This window comes from Lissotriton helveticus, chromosome 11 (assembly GCF_964261635.1).
Source record: "Lissotriton helveticus chromosome 11, aLisHel1.1, whole genome shotgun sequence".
NCBI lineage: Eukaryota > Metazoa > Chordata > Amphibia > Caudata > Salamandridae > Lissotriton > Lissotriton helveticus.
Genome location: NC_136072.1, coordinates 1,196,771,575 through 1,196,788,354, shown reverse-complemented (window position 1 = coordinate 1,196,788,354; position 16,780 = coordinate 1,196,771,575).

Below are 16,780 nucleotides of genomic sequence, written 5' to 3'. Positions count from 1 at the left end.
AAATTAAATATATTCCCTATCCTAGAACGCCCACCAGCGCAATGCGTTGTAATGGTTTGCGTTGTAAAAGCTGCGATGTAAAAGCACTGCGTGGTCAAAGTTGCGTTGTAAGTGATGTTCCCCCCAAAAAACCAATCCTGCTCCTCTTATCATGATTAATGTCCCTGATGCCACGACAACGGTAGAATCTATAGGTTCCAGGGATTTTAATACATCCATAATGGCAGAAATTCCAGGCTATGAAGACCGCTCCTTAAAATTAATGACCTGGAATGTAGCTGGTCTCAAAAATAAGATAGATGATCCAACATGGAGAGAGTCAATTAGTATGTATGATATATTAGGCCTTCAGGAAACGTGGGACACAGGTGACATCCTGAGCCTGGATGGTTACGTGTGTTACCACATTCCTGCGGTCAAATCTAACATGGGGAGGGCGAAGGGTGGCTTGGTCATCCTAATTGCAGCTACTATTCAAGGGGTATACACACAGTTAGACACCGGTTCACCGAACATCCTGGCTGTACAAATTTGTTTGAGTGGGGTGGGAAGGATTTTAATTGTTAATTTTTACAACTCGTATGATAGAGTTACCACGACTGAGCACCTGGGCACATTAAATTTGTTTTTGGAAAATTATAAGGAGGCAAACAACAGCCATTATTTTCTCGTAGTTATGGGAGACTTCAATATCCATGAATGCCCGGACGAGTGTCCGTCCTTAGATCTATTTGGCCCTGTCGAACAGGGAGATGTTCATTTCGAACATTCTGAACAGGGCAGTCTTCTCGAGAGAATCCTGGCAGACAAAGGTTTGATGATCCCCACACTGCGGGATAAGGAGATACCCACATTTAAGGGGAATGGCCGTCATTCATTTATTGATTATATTTTCATTAGTGTAACACTGGGGGATAGGATTCTTGAATATTCGCCCGCGTGGTCACACTTTAGTGACCACAATCCAGTAGTTCTGAGTCTGTCAGATCTGGTCTTGAAGTCTACGACAGCGCTAAATAGAATGGACAAATCGGACATTCGTCCGACAGATCAGGTCCGCAGACTCAGATGGAGCAGGGTTATACCGGGAGACTTTCATTCCAATTTATTATCTACAGTTGGTTCTGAGTTGGAAACCTGTCTGAACCTGGAGGCAGAGAATTTTTAGCGGCTTACTCGATTATCTGTGCCCAGGTTTTTTCAGATGTTAGTCAAACAGGGAAAGCTAAGGTACCTGCTGAACAAGGGTGGTTTGATCACAACTGTTCAGCAGCTAATCAAAATTAAAAGCTGCCCTAAACTGCAAACCAGTGAATAGGGCCATGGTGGCCCTATTAAGGACAAGCTATAAAAAAGCCCTGGACACAAGAAGACGGGAGATTAGGGTAGCTGCCTGGGAAGACCTAACCTCAGTAGACGTGCTCAGAAATAGTGCCAAATTCTGGGCCGTCGTTAATAAACCTTTTTTTCAGGACTCCTGCAATGACCACTTAGATTGTGGCATCTAGGAACAGTCGCGGTGCTCTCATTTTAAGTCAGTCTATGAAGGGGGAAATAGTGAGGTGGGGAGTATAGCGACCCCTTTCTTAAATCCTTATACTTTAAAGGTATCTGCGCTAGAGGTAACAGAGGCGATCGGGAAGATGACCAGTAATAAGGCTCCGGGTCCCGATGGCGTCCCAGCCGACCTCTTTACATCTGATGTCAAGACCTGGGCTAGAATGTTAGTCAATGTTTTTAATAGGGTCTCTATGGCAGATATTCCAGACACTTGGTCCAAATCTGTCATAGTACCCATTTTTAAGAAGGGAAATAGGGGGGATGCAAGTTGTTATCGCCCCATTTCCCTCATCGACGCCGCAGTTAAAGTGCTAGGGCGAGTGGTCCTTGGTAGATTAACAACTTGGTTGGGGGATACAGAAACCCTTTCATGCTTACAATATGGGTTCAGGAAAGGTCGAGGCACAGTAGACCAGTGCCTCAACCTTTACCTGTTAATAGGGAAATACACCATCGCTAAACGGGGCACCTTGTATTTAGCATTCATGGACCTTTCCTCGGCCTTTGATCGAGTGAACAGGTCCAAGCTTTGGGAACTGCTTCTTAAGTTAGGAGTTGACAAAAACATTGTGTATTTTCTTGCTGATCTACACAGGGACCTTACAGCCACAGTTGGTACGACCGTTTGGGAAATAGTACAGGTAAGATCGCGATCATTAATGGTGTTAGGCAGGGCTGTATCTTGGCCCCCTTACTTTTTACTTTATACATTAATGATCTAGGGGTCACCATAACTGAGGCATGTAAAGACTTACCAAGAGCCGGTAAATTTCCCATTCCGGCATTATTGTATACCGACGATGCTGCATTAATAGCAAGTACAGCTGTGGGGTTGCAATGTCTTTTAAATTAATTTTCTAGTTTTATGAAGGGACTGAATCTAAGTGTAAATTTTCCTAAATCTCATGTAATGATTGTGGGGAGTAAACCAAAAAAAATTAAGACAATGATTTGCGAAGAAAATGTTTTATCTAGGGTGACAAGATTTCCCTATCTAGGGGTAATTTTTGATGATAACTCTACCTGGTTACCCCAGTTAGTTGCCAAACGAAATGCTTTCGCCAGGTCTATCCTGGCAGTACGGGATTTTGCTCATAAATTTGGTGTGAAGCCTATGGAGGCAGTGTTGAAAATCTATGAAGCTAAATGCACTGCTGTAGCGATGTATGGAGCTGACTTGTGGGGGTCAAAATATGTTAAGGCCTTGCAGGTGATTGAGGATAAATTTTTTAAATCCTTGCTATGTGTTCCTCAGTCTACCCCGGGATATTTCGTTCATCAAGAGTGTGGGGTTGATTATCTGGAGGATCGCATTGCTTTAGCACCGCTATTGAAGTGGATCTCTATATGGCTGAACCCTGAATTAGAGCTGAACCATGAAATTTTGAGGGACTGTTTATCTTTGGATCATGGTCAATCTATTCCCTGGTTGAATTATATTCAAAAATTGGCAGCGAAATTGGGCCGACCAGAATTATATCATTCCCCGGATAAACTGTTGAAAGGGGACATCAAATGGGTGAAAGATACATATAAACAGTTAGCATCTCTGGATAGAGAAGAAAAAGAACTATGTAAATCAACTGTTAGGGCCCACCAAATGTTAATCACCATCGATGGTATAGAACCCTACTTGAATCGCGTCAACAATATGCACCATCGATTTTTATTGACTAAATTTAGACTGAACAAATTCCACCTTCTCCTTACTGATCGTTCAGGATGGACTAAAGACTCGGAGCTGGAGATTTGTTCTTGTGACGGTTTCTCAACTAAAGACACTATGCACTTTATCTTTTTTTGTAAGCATTTGTGTCCTATTCGCAAAAAATTCATTACTCCCCTTATCAAGGACAAGGGCTTCAGACAAGTTAAACAGGCCCTTTTATATTTACAGTTGTTGTCTACCATGGGAGATCTTCAATGTAGCAAATTTTTTAACTATTGCTATAAGACTGAAGAGGAAAATTAACTGGATAGATTGCACATAGTGGCATACACAGTCCTAGGATTCAGCATTTTGTTTAATCTTTCTTTAATTCGGCTCTTTTGCCGGTTTTTATCTTTTTAATTATGATATTTATAATGTATATTTTATCTGCACATGATTTTGTTGTGATAACGTTTGTAATTTAATGTATCATTTTTTAACCAAGGTCTTGACTTCGATGAATTTTGTAGTACACTTTTATGGTTTTTGCAATGAACCGAATAAAGTATTTTGACTGACTGACTGCATGAATGAGACTCTTTAGAGGGTCCCTTGAAAACCTACCAAGCACTGGTGTGGTCTGTGACTAGTCTTGGCCAGCCCTCCACCACCAGACATGTTTCTGACCTCATGGGGTGAAAGCCAGTGCTCTCAGAGGCCAGAACAAAGTCTGCGTTGAGTGCTTTGCACTTCTCTCTCATTATCACTTGCCAAGTGCTTCCTCTTCTTAACACATTTGCCACATGGACCCATATGACTTTCTTCCTCACCATCAGATATGGAGTAGTACTTCTCCCCTCTTGACTCCTAGGTACTTTATTGCCTTTTAATACTTCCTTAATAGTCTTCTTCACAGCCTGCTGCTATTCTTGTGGAACTGTTTTGCATATTAAATCCTCCTACGAAGTCTGCACAGACCCCTTATCAGCCATAGTGAATATCTCATTTAACACTATCTGTAAAATATTATCCCCCTTTTGTATAATGAGAATCACTATTTTCTCAACATTTCACTCACTAATCATGTTTTTTCTCTCCAAAATATCCTTCTCCGTAATGCGCACCATCTCATAGGCAAACTGTCGGCAGTGAGCGTTACCCAGCAACTGAACAGCTGATGCACAAGCCTCGCTCATATGCGTTCTTCCGAAGCATGTGACAAGCCGCCTGTCCTTCAAAAGAAGCATGCTATGCTACTATGCCTTTGTTGCTGTCTATGCGTTACACCAGCCATATTTAGGATGTTGACGCATCGCGTAGATTAGAACACTGCTGCGCACGGGTCAAGACTGATTTGCACATAGCTGGGTCCAAACTGAGGTGGTGTGGTGAGCAAAAGAATGATGGATTTAACCATGATCCTTGTAACTGGGGGTGAACGTTTGCATTGTCCAGCATTCCGTCCAACAATTGTTTCTTTTGCATTTGTTGCCCTAAGTGGGATGGGTATGCCCAGACGTGGGTACCGTGCTCACTGTGCCACTGGATTCAAGCAAGCCGGGCTGATGAAGGGTGACATACCCCTAAACTGGTCCCAGGATGCTTGTTTCCAGTCCAGGGAGGACCTGGCTTGGCAGTTTGGTCTGGACTGTTCCCATGAGGCACAGGGTTAGACTGATTTGCATATGGCTGGGTCCAAACTGGGGTGGCAGAGTGGGCTAAAGAACGATGGATGTAACCCAGATCTGTTGACTGGGGGAGAATGTTTGAATTATTCAGCATTCTGTCCATCATTTGTTGCAGTTACACTATATTGATATTGGGCATTGTGTTGCCCTGTTGAATTTTTATAAAAATATTCCAAAAGATCAGGTAGATGGGGTGTTGAGAAAACTACAGACTGTTTTGAATAACATGCAGAATGAGTGGGATAAAGATGTGTGCAATATCTGTGGGGAGGACTTTAATGCTGCATTGTGTTCATAATCTATGGGAGGAACATGTGGTCTAATGTCACATGATGGAGTTGGTCGAGCCCAGTTTTCACACACTAAACTCGGGAAACATCTAAATACTATAAAGTTTCCTTTCGACTTAGGCTTTGCTAATGAACTATGTTCTCCCAATGACACTCTTAGTTGCACTTTTAATGGACGAGGGATGTGATCAATTATTGATTATATCCTGATTTCAAATAGACATTTTAGTAGACTGCATAAATTTGTGACCCACCCTGTCGCTTTGAGTGATCACTTCCCCATAAGTATCACCCTTGATTTCCCTTGTAACGTATTAAACATAAAAGGCTCCACTAAACATCTTGCCCAAAACATTGCCCTATATAAAATTAAGATATTCACTGCGCTGGTCCAAACTGAATCCAACAGAATGTATAAAGATACTATTTAAAATTGTAGACCAGATATTGCAGTAGGTCTCGACGAGACAACTACATACGCAGATCCTGAAATCCTTTTCAACAATATCTTCCGAAGTCAAGAACATTTTACATGGGAACAACAAAAAACATCACACCAAGAGCCAAAGATAGTTCGATAGAAAATGCTCCAAAGCTCACGCAGAGCTGAAAAGGGTATTTCATAAGCCCGATAGAACTTAAGGTGAAATTAAGATGGGCAGAAGGGTATATAGAAGAGCCCTTAAAGAACGAAAGGACGCATTAAAAGACGAAGCTTGGCGGGCACTCCATGAAGCCTAGATACTTAGGGATAACATAAGCTTTTGGAAGGCAGTAAACGCACCCTTTTTAGCCTCGAGGGATTTACCATCAATAGAGATCAATAAAGGTGAGGACCAATGGTTGGATCATTTTTCTAAAATGTTTAACCAACGAAATTCCATCCGATTGAGGTTGACTTCACATTAGATGAAGTCATCCTTGAGTTAAAGGCAAGCACGGGTGACATAGCCCCAGGTCCTGATGGTGTGCCGGTGGATCTATATAAATCAGACCCATCCCTTAGGAGTTCACTATTAACACTGGTTTTGAAACTTCCTGTAAGCCGGATTTTATACCATCTGGCAGGGTATGCCCAGACATGGGTCCCTTACTCACTTTTCCACTGGATTCAAGCTAGCCTGGCTGATGACGGGTGATTAGCCAGAAACTGGTCCAGGATGCTTGTTTCCGGTCCAGGGAAGACCTGGCTTGGCAGTTCAGGCTGGACTGTTCCCATGAGGCACAGGGTCAAACTGATTTGCATATGGCCATGTCTGAACTGGGATGGCGGGTGAGCTAAAGAATGGTGATGGATTACACCCAGATCAGTTGACTGGGGGTGAGTGCTTGCAATGTTCAACACTCCGTCCATCATCCCCTTTGGTTTTTATACCATCTTGGTCTGACTCCATTTTAGCACCGATTGTTAAGAAGGAAGATTGTAACAACCCTGCATCCTACAGGCCAATATCTCTATTAAATTCCTTTGTTAAAGTGACCGGCCATATTTTGTTGAACAGATTACAGAACTGAGCTGAGGATGCTGGGGTGATCACGGAACTTCAATACAGCTTCCGTCAGGGCCTAGGTACTATTGAGCAGGGGCTAAATCTGAATATCATCTTGAGTAAATACACGCGGGCCAAAGGAGGGAAACTTTACCTGGCTTTTGAAGATCTTAGCTGCACGTTTGACTGTGTAAGTCATGACAAACTTTGGAGCATATTAGAGGAATTGGGCGTGGAAAAGCAAATTATTAAATTTTATGAGGTATCTGCTTCCCCAACTTTACCTCTGTATTTGGCTATTCCGGCTACCCAGGATGTAGACGCTTTCACTTTCTGGTAAAATGATGTGCTCCGGTTGCCTAAGTTACCCCGTAAACCATCTGCAAACTGGCATCTAGCTGCTGCAAGCATGATCGCGTCACACGCTCTTCAACGCATGCACTCTTTAGCAATTATCTACGCCTGCCATTGATGCCGGGGCTTCCCACGAGACGCTAGCGTTTTACCAGGACTAACGCCTCACATCCTTGATTTAATCTTCCCAGCACATTCAGAAAGTCGTGTTATTACAGAAGGTAAGCCCCTGAGTGATTTTGGTGTTTGCCATAAGTATGTCCTGATAACACGCAGCGGGAGTAAGGTAAATCCATTATCCCGCTTTCTTTTAGATCTCCCACACCAGTAGCAAGACCACAGCTGGTGAGTTGTCTTCTGGTTTTGCATTATTTATTTGTGTTGTCCAGCAACCAGAGGCGGGAAGAGTGGGCACATTCTCTAACAATCATGTATTCGCCCCATAGACAGCACCACTTGCATTGGTTGCGTTTTAAGGATGACCTACAAATCCCTATTAAAACAAAATCCTCTGAGCACACTAATATTAATATTCTCTGTAAATATAACACCAGTCTAATTGGCAAATGCCACTTATAAGTAAGTCAATTGAAGTCCAAATCTTTTCCAATTGAGGTTTTAAGTTCATCTGTATTTATTCTCATATCATCAATCTTCTCATGTTAATAATTTTCATGGTACATCAGCCAACACGTGTTTCGTCGTGCGATATACAACGCATTGACTTCCTCAGGGCTGCAACCAAATAAACAATACCCATGATTTCAACACGATCAACGTATGGCTATATGAGTAACAGTGTGTAAAAGTTTTCCAGCGGAGAGATTACGAATATATATTTTCAAGCTTGGGGACCCCAAAATCAAGCGTATTATTTGTATGGTGAGTGCAGGCATATTTCCTAGTAGGAGGAGATGATAAGTGTATGCCTATAAACGTAATGATTAACTATATTGATTTCAGTGAATATAATTTTGGGACCAATAATTATGCATTGAGGATGTGGATATAATACTGATGCAAGGATGTGGCATTAAGAGTTAAATAAATTGGAGAGTGTTAATAGAGCTTATGCTAATGTTCATTCTGGGGATGGATTTGAATCAGTGGTGGTGTAGATCATTGTTAAAACCCTGGACTCTATCAATGTGATTTATACATAGAAATGTAAATGTAAATGTAAATGTACAGGAATTTATATAGCGCAAATCACCAAGCAGTTTCTAAGCGCTTGCTTAGGGAACCCGTCCTGGTATTCCCCTGTGAGATAACCCCAGCAGGGTATTCGCAAGGGGAAAGCCAGGCATCCCGCGACAGGGGCCGTATAGAGGCAATAGATTTAATTTGGTTATTATATATATTTTTTAGATTCACATTTGGTTTTCTCCTGAGGAAGACACTACTCCTGAGGATAATTTGAATATTTAGGTGAATTTAAATTCTTTACTAAAATGGAATGTGACCTTCGGTTTAAGGTAATACACACTAAATTGGGGTGTACTATATACTGGGAGTGGTATAACTAGCTTTCCATCTTCTTTAAAGCCTATACACTATGTGGTGCTTCTGAATCTTGCTCTGTGTGTCTTTACTTTTACACACATTTACACGTATAGCCATACGTTGATCGTGTTGAAATCATGGGTATTGTTTATTTGGTTGCAGCCCTGAGGAAGTCAATGTGTTGTATATCGCACGACGAAACACGTGTTGGCTGATGTACCATGAAAATGATTAACATGAGAAGATTGATGATATGAGAATAAATACAGATGAACTTGAAACCTCAATTGGAAAAGACTTGGACTTCAATTGACTTACTTATAAGTGGCATTTGCCAATTAGACTGGTGTTATAATTACAGAGAATATTAATATTAGTGTGCTCAGAGGATTTTGTTTTTGTTTGTTTCTGCACATGCGGGACTTGTAGATGTTGGATACACATCTTTCTTCTTGATGCACCGTTTATGACAATTGCTATGAACGTAACCTGATAATATTTTGAAGAGCGCCCTTTAATCTGTTTGTATCCATTTTGTTAAATACAAATCACTATTGACTAGGTGATTTACTTAAGGTGAGTGTTGTCACCCTAATCTTAGCACTAACTGACGTGTCATGAATGGTTTTCCATTTGGAACACATTTTGATTTATACTTTCCTCTTTCATTGGCTGTCATCGAACCATGATCCCCAGCATCAGGCGGCGAGGGCGACTGATGAAGGATACTGGGATCACAGTTCGATGCCCGGCACCTGCGGCAGGTGTCTGCCCAGCACCATATGACTCTGGGCAATAGCTTGCTTAATCTTCCCGACGGCCCCCAGTGCCGGGAAACCTACGGGTAGCTGTGCACTTTACAAATACAGGATTATTATTATCTTTTACTCCCCTACACCTCTCCTGATGAAGACCCGCCTTGACTTCTTAAATAAGCATTGATTGGGTTGAAACGTCAATGATCGCTTAGGGTCCAGATCTATCAAGGCTCTGGGTGCAAATGATTGAATAATTTGTACAAGCATCAGAGTCATTTTGTTTCTCATAATTCTCTGGCCCGCACCATTCTTTTCCCTTGTATATACTAGTTTTAATCACCTTGTACATAATATATGCATCATGTTCTACCACTGAGCACAAAAGTCACTTTAGTACACATCACTGTAAACTTCACCTTGTCTTGACAGCCTTGTATACAAACTTGCAGGTATATATAAATGCTTTAATATAATGCTTTAATTTACATAAAACATCCGAATACTCATCAATTTGTGTCAGTGGTTTTTGCTATGTGTTCCATAACATTATGGATATCATTAATGAAGGTTGTATAACGTAAAGGAAACAATTCTTCTATAAAGAAATAGTGTGCATGCCCGACAGAACCACTATTTTTGTTTGTATATCAACAGCCATATATGGCACTGGTATTTGGGGCTACACTGATTCACAGCCCCTTCAATTAATAGAAAACGCATTCCAGAAGTACATACTAGCGGTTCCGAATAGCACTGTGTTACATTTGGGGGTCTCTGGTTGGCACAGGTAGGTACTTGTGACAAGCAGGGACCCTCTCCTCTAGTCAGGTCAAGGGGATTACACACCTAAAATAACCCCTGCTCATCCTCTAGGTTGCGTGGCTCGAGCAGTCGAGGCTTATTTCAGAGGCGTTGTAAGTTAAGCAGTTGTGACCACATACAGTAACCCAGTGACAACACTACAAATGGACACCACACAGGTTTTATATAACAAATAAGTAGACTTTATATAGAGTTACCACCATAAACGACAAAAATACACACTACGATGACTTTAAGATGGGAGAGTTAAGCTTAGTTCAGTTCAGTTCTTAGATGCGACAATGTACCTTAAGTTGCGGGCAACCAATGTGGGAGCACACTGCTTCACCTCCCAGCGGGTTCGCCCCTGAGCATTGTGGTCAATGCAGTTCACCAAGCATGTGTGCTTTCAGGATTGTCTCGAGTAATTACAAAGTTGTACTGGCCGTCTCTATACACGTGTTTCTGGATCATTATCCGTCGTCAGTAGGGATTAGGCATCAAATATTTGGGGTTGCTGAGCAGGCTGCCAAAGTATTCTCGGGTCACAGTACCTCTCAAGGCGCGCAGGTGCCTCTCCACGAGCTCGTCAGCTCAACCGGCTCGAGGGAGCCTTTTAAACAGGAAACCAATGTGGGAGCTCACTGCTTCACCTCCCAGTGGGTTCGCCCCTGAGCATTGTGGTCAATGCAGTTCACCAAGCATGTGTGCTTGCAGGATTGTCTCGAGTAATTACAAACTTGTACTTTGAAAAGGCACCGTTGAGCCACTGAGCTGACGAGCTTTTGGAGATGCACCTGTACACCAGAGAGTGGCACTGAGACCTGAGAGACTGTGGCAGCCTTTCCAGCAACCCCAGAAGGAATTTTCGTTTTTTATCACTACTGATGAAGGATAATATCCAGAAACACATGTGTCTAGAGATTTACAGCACTAACCTGCACCAACTTTGGTGAACCAATACAGCTAAAATTCAAGTAAGAAATCACTGTGAACTGCATTTACCACTATGCTAAGCGGCGAACTGTGCTGGGAGGTGAGGCAGTGTGCTCCCATCCCCCTTCTACCTTAAGTTGCGCTGCGCTTCCACGACAAGCAATGTCGCAGCGATGGGAAATGCAGCAAAGTCAGGTGCAAAGAAATAAAGATGAGAAGATCCTTCCAGATGTGGTATGCTTCTCGGGGATGCGAGAAACTCTTGGTTCGATGCGTGGACTGCAGCGGCGACACATACGATGCGACGGCAACAGCTCCAGTGGCGACGCTCTTCTCCAGGATGCGTGAAACTTCCGCTCGATGCGACAACTACAGCGGCGACATTCAAGATGCAATGGCAGCAGCTCCGACGGCGGCGCGCTTCTCGGGGATGCGAGGTGCTCTTGGTCGATGCGGTGCAATGCAGCAGTTCCACAGGCGACACCTTTCTTCGGAGTTGCGACGGCAGGCACAGCGACGGCGACACGCTCCAAACTCGTTGCGAGATTCTTCTCCTGATGCGGTGCAGTGCGACAACCACAGCGGCGACACCCTCCTTCTTCGGAGTTGCGACGGCAGCTGCAGCGACGGCGACACGCTTCCTCTTCATTGCGGCATGCTTCTCTCCGATGCGGTGCAGTGCGACAGTTCCAGCGGCGACACCCTCCTTTCTCCGGAGTTGCGACGACAGGCACAGCGACAATCTTCTTCTCATTGAGTCGCGCTTCCAGCTCCTTGCGACACGCAGTTCCTCAGAAGGCCCAAAATAGCAACAGGCACTTCCAAAAGAACTCTGGGGAGCTGGGGGGTGCAGTCTGTTATCCCTGAGACTTCAGCAGGAGACAAGCCCTTTTCCAAGCCCTTGGAGATCCTTCACAAGTTGAAAGCAAAGTACACGAAGTTCCTTTCTCCTTCCTTTGGCAACCACTGCAGGCCAATCCCCCAAGCAGCACTTTAGCTTGGGATTAGTCTCTCCTTAGTTTCTTCAGGTTCCTCTCCTCAGTAAAGGTTTCTTCTTGTCGTCGAAAGTGATCTAATTCCATGGGATGAGGGTCCCAATATTTATACCCAGAAATCCTTTGTTCTCTGAGGGGAGAGGGGCCTTTGCCTAATCCAAACCGGTTCTAAAGCATTCTGATTACCAGACTTCTCCTTTCCTTTCACAGTGCAGGCCATGCACATCAGACGCCCCACAGGAGGTGGACCAGCATTGTGGACGTCAAGTACAGTCCTGGAGCACTTTGTTTACAGGACTCCTTCTCTTCTTTCAGTGTGCAGGGCAGAGACATCAGCCACCCCCCAGGGGGTGGAGCCAGCATTGTGGAAGTCAGGCACAGTATTCAGCAATAAATGCCTCCTCCACCACACACCAGTTCGTCGTATGGCCAATGTCAGAGTTGCACAATAAGTCGTACTCCCACCCTAGATGCGTTACTTAACACTAATCTGTGGGTCGTGGTGTGTTTACTAAACGATTACCCAGGTCTAATCTAGCTCCCAATAGTGAACCAAGTGAAAAAATGCGTGAACAAAGAGAGAGTGCATCACGGTAGCAACACCCGAGGGGGTTCCTGGCACGCAATTGCCAGTTTACCCACTTCTCATCATCGGTCACTCTCTTTTAGTAGTGAATAAAGAACAGAGAAAATCACAGAAATAATAATGGTGAATTCCCAACTAATATAGGTGCCGTGCAAATAAACAACCTATCTGTCCACTCATCTAAGTTGAAAGTAACAAAGTGGGTGTGTCCACCTAAAACCCCTGTGATAGCCAAAATGTGAAATGGCCACCACTGCTAAAATGTGGAACAACTTGCTAGCTTTAATAACTTTATTCTGCTGCTGCTGAAGTCAGGCACAGCCCTATTCAGAGTTCAGGTGCACTGCTCCCTCCCATCTAGATGCAGATCTCTCTATTCACCACTGGGTGACTCAGCCTGTCTCCTGGAATTCCCCAGCCCTGTCACTCACAAAACCAGACATAGGAATACACAAACTAGCAGAGGCAGGTTTGAATGGTTAGAAAAGAAAATACCTACTTTCTAAAAGTGGTATTTGCAAACACAGAATATTAAAATAAACGTTACTACATGCATACTAAACTCAAATTTCCACCATGTGCTCTGAGCCTGTTGGGATCATAAAGTGTAACAATTCTAACAGCCCATTCTGTCCTATGGAGAGCAGGTAGCCTTCCCACAGTAAAAAACGAAAATGGCTGTAATTCACTATTAGGACATGCCACACACATCAGGGCTTGTCCTACCTTATACTTGCAATGCACCCTGCCCTTGGGCCTACCATAGGGGTGACTGGTATGAAGAAAAGGGAAGGTTTAGGGACTGGGAAGTGGGTGCACTTGCCCAGTCAGCATGACAGTACCAGACTGCACGCAGTCTGCAGTGGCAGACCTTAGACACGTTTTACAAGGCTGCTTCTGTGGGTGGCACATCCAGTGCTGCAGGCCCACTAGCAGCATTTGGATGACATGCCCTGGCACACCCTGGCACACTCAGTGCACCAGACTAGGGTCTAACAAGTAAACCAAATAGCCAAACATAGAATCACATGGAATCACTGATAAGTACATCAATTTACAGTAGGGAGCACTTGCACTGTGGCACTGAATAGCAGTAGCACAGTGCCCAAAGCATCTAACACCAGCAAAAACATCGGAGGCAACAGCAAAAATGGAAGGGAGACCCACGCCAATGGTGCCAGGTCTAACACACTGCTACTTACATCTGTCGTGCAGAGCTTGAAATGCCACGCATAATGGACCTAATTAAGATTCTACCAATCCTGTTATGGCACAAGATATGGTCAACAACTTTTACTAGTGTTAATACGGACATGTTAAATGATTGTTTTAAGTTACAAAGGGTGCTCCATTTTCCCTGGATAAAATACGTTAAGGACTTCATGTCAGACCTCGGGCACCCCGAATATCTTGACGACCCAGGGAGCATTATCTCAGATTCAAGAAAAACATTAAAAACTGAGGGGAGATTTACAAGCCCCTTGCGAAACATTTACGCGGCTGTTGAGTCACATCTGTGATGCAGCGGAGGCGTAAACCATGCGCCATGTTGCGACTTATTTACAATATGACGCATCTACGGGGATGCGTCACATTGTAAACCCTGCGCCACATTAAACCTGTGTCAGGTTTAATGTATGCAGGGTAGGCATTCCCTCGGAAAAAGCCTCGTAAAAGTGACGCAGTGAAATCTACAAGATTTCACAAAGTCACTTTTCAGAGGCCGCTGTGACGAAACCTTATGTCCGCTTGAAGCAGGCGTAAGGAGTGACGCAGCACGTTAGGTATGGGCGGTCCCTGAACCCTGTTGGAGTTGTGTTGCGCTAGCGACAGAACTCCAGCAATGCGCGGCACTTACGCCAGCAGATGCGACACACATTTGTCTATTCCTGCGCCACGTTGCACCACATAGTAAATGTAACGCATTCATGGTGGCGCAAGGGTAGAATTTCGGGGCATATTAGCAAGATCCTCGTTCAAATTATCGCCGTTTTAGAGGCAGGAAACTGCCGCTAAAACGGCGATAATGGGCTTGCTAATATGCGTTATAGAATTCCAATGGAAGCCCAGGTTAGATGTGCAGGACTTCTAGAATATGATCTGTTCACTAGCCCACTAGCTAATTATTTGAAAGCTGTGATTAGATGCAGGAAAACAATGTGAATTACGGACCTGGCTTTTTAAAGCTCTGGAAAGGCAACTTTTAAATTATTCTTATTTGTTAGGAAAGCTTACATAACAGGTGTTAGAATGTGTTTTTAAGATGTTAGGATTGTGTGTATATTATATGCTAATGTGCTTTTATGATTTAATCTTTTAAATCGAATAAAGAATATTTTTTATTTGTTTTAATTGGATTTAATTATACTGTAAATCTAAAAAATACTACCCACTCTACATCAACGTTCAATTTATGCAATTAAACTGTCATAAAACATTAAATGATGGAAGTTCTGAATAATACTTATCTGCTCAAACGCAGCAAACAAAAGAGGAAGAACGTGGACCGCTGCCAGCTTTATATGGACACAGGAGCTCTGTCCTACTGTCTGATGGAGTTTGAGTTCTATTGTTGGAACTCTTTAACCCCTTTGCAGCGGGGGTAATTCCCCCGCTGTGCTGGGGGGACGGGGGACCGGGGGCGCATACAGCGCCATGGTGCTCATGACGAGCTGAGCTCGTCATGACCGCGCCCGTTTAATGGAACGCTCAGCACAGCGGGGGAATTATCCCCGCATGTCAGCGTTCCACGGCTCATGACGTGCTCAGCTCGTCATGAGCACCCGAGCGCCATGACTCATGATGAGCTGAGCTCTCCATGAGCTCGGAAGGGGTTAATGATTGTAAGCAGAAGGAAGTAAATACAATCTCTGCATAATGCTAGCCTCCTCCCTTGCTATAAATTTACTGATTTATCTCCTTTGCTGTCTTACTCCCTACTGACTGCTTTCCTTCACAGATCCTTATTCCCTGCTGACTGCTTTCCTTCACAGATCCCTATTCCCTGCTGACTGCTTTCCTTCACAGATCCCTATTCCCTGTTGACTGCTTTCCTTCACAGATCCCTATTCCCTGCTGACTGCTTTCCTTCACAGATCCCTATTCCCTGTTGACTGCTTTCCTTCACAGATCCCTATTCCCTGCTGACTGCTTTCCTTCACAGATCCCTATTCCCTGTTGACTGCTTTCCTTCACAGATCCCTATTCCCTGTTGACTGCTTTTCTTCACAGATCCCTTTTGCCTGCTGACTGCTTTCCTTCACAGATCCCTATTCCCTGCTGACTGCTTTCCTTCACAGATCCCTATTCCTTGCTGACTGCTCTCCTTCACAGAGACCTATTCCTTGCTGACTGCTCTCCTTCACAGAGACCTATTCCTTGCTGACTGCTCTCCTTCACAGAGACCTATTCCTTGCTGACTGCTTTCCTTCACAGATCCCTATTCCCTGTTGACTGCTTTCCTTCACAGATCCCTATTCCCTGTTGACTGCTTTTCTTCACAGATCCCTTTTGCCTGCTGACTGCTTTCCTTCACAGATCCCTATTCCTTGCTGACTGCTCTCCTTCACAGAGACCTATTCCTTGCTGACTGCTCTCCTTCACAGAGACCTATTCCTTGCTGACTGCTCTCCTTCACAGAGACCTATTCCTTGCTGACTGCTTTCCTTCACAGAGACCTATTCCTTGCTGACTGCTTTCCTTCACAGAGACCTATTCCTTGCTGACTGCTCTCCTTCACAGAACATCACTGACTTATCTCCTTAATAAAGCCCTGTTTTCTGGTGTCTGCTCTCATTCATAGAACCCTAACCCCTACTGACTACTGTCCTTCACAGAGCCCTATTGCCTGCTGACTGCTTCTGTAAACTGCACTTCTGTAGGTAAAACAGCCAAACACAACTAAAAACAGTTGTATATGTACTCACGGTCAGACCTTGAGTAAGTCCAGCAACACATATGGTGGCCTATTCACTGAGGTAAATTAACAGGTGTGTAAATCTATATATGTAAATTTACTCTTACGTTTTGTAGTAGCTTTATTACTTTTTTCATTGTGAGGAAATCGGTTTATTCAGTGGTGTGTTTGTGCGACCCTCCACTGTGTAATGAACTCACAGATCCATATGGAGTCCAGTCAGGTTCATTTGCAAGACCTTAGCTCAGCCCT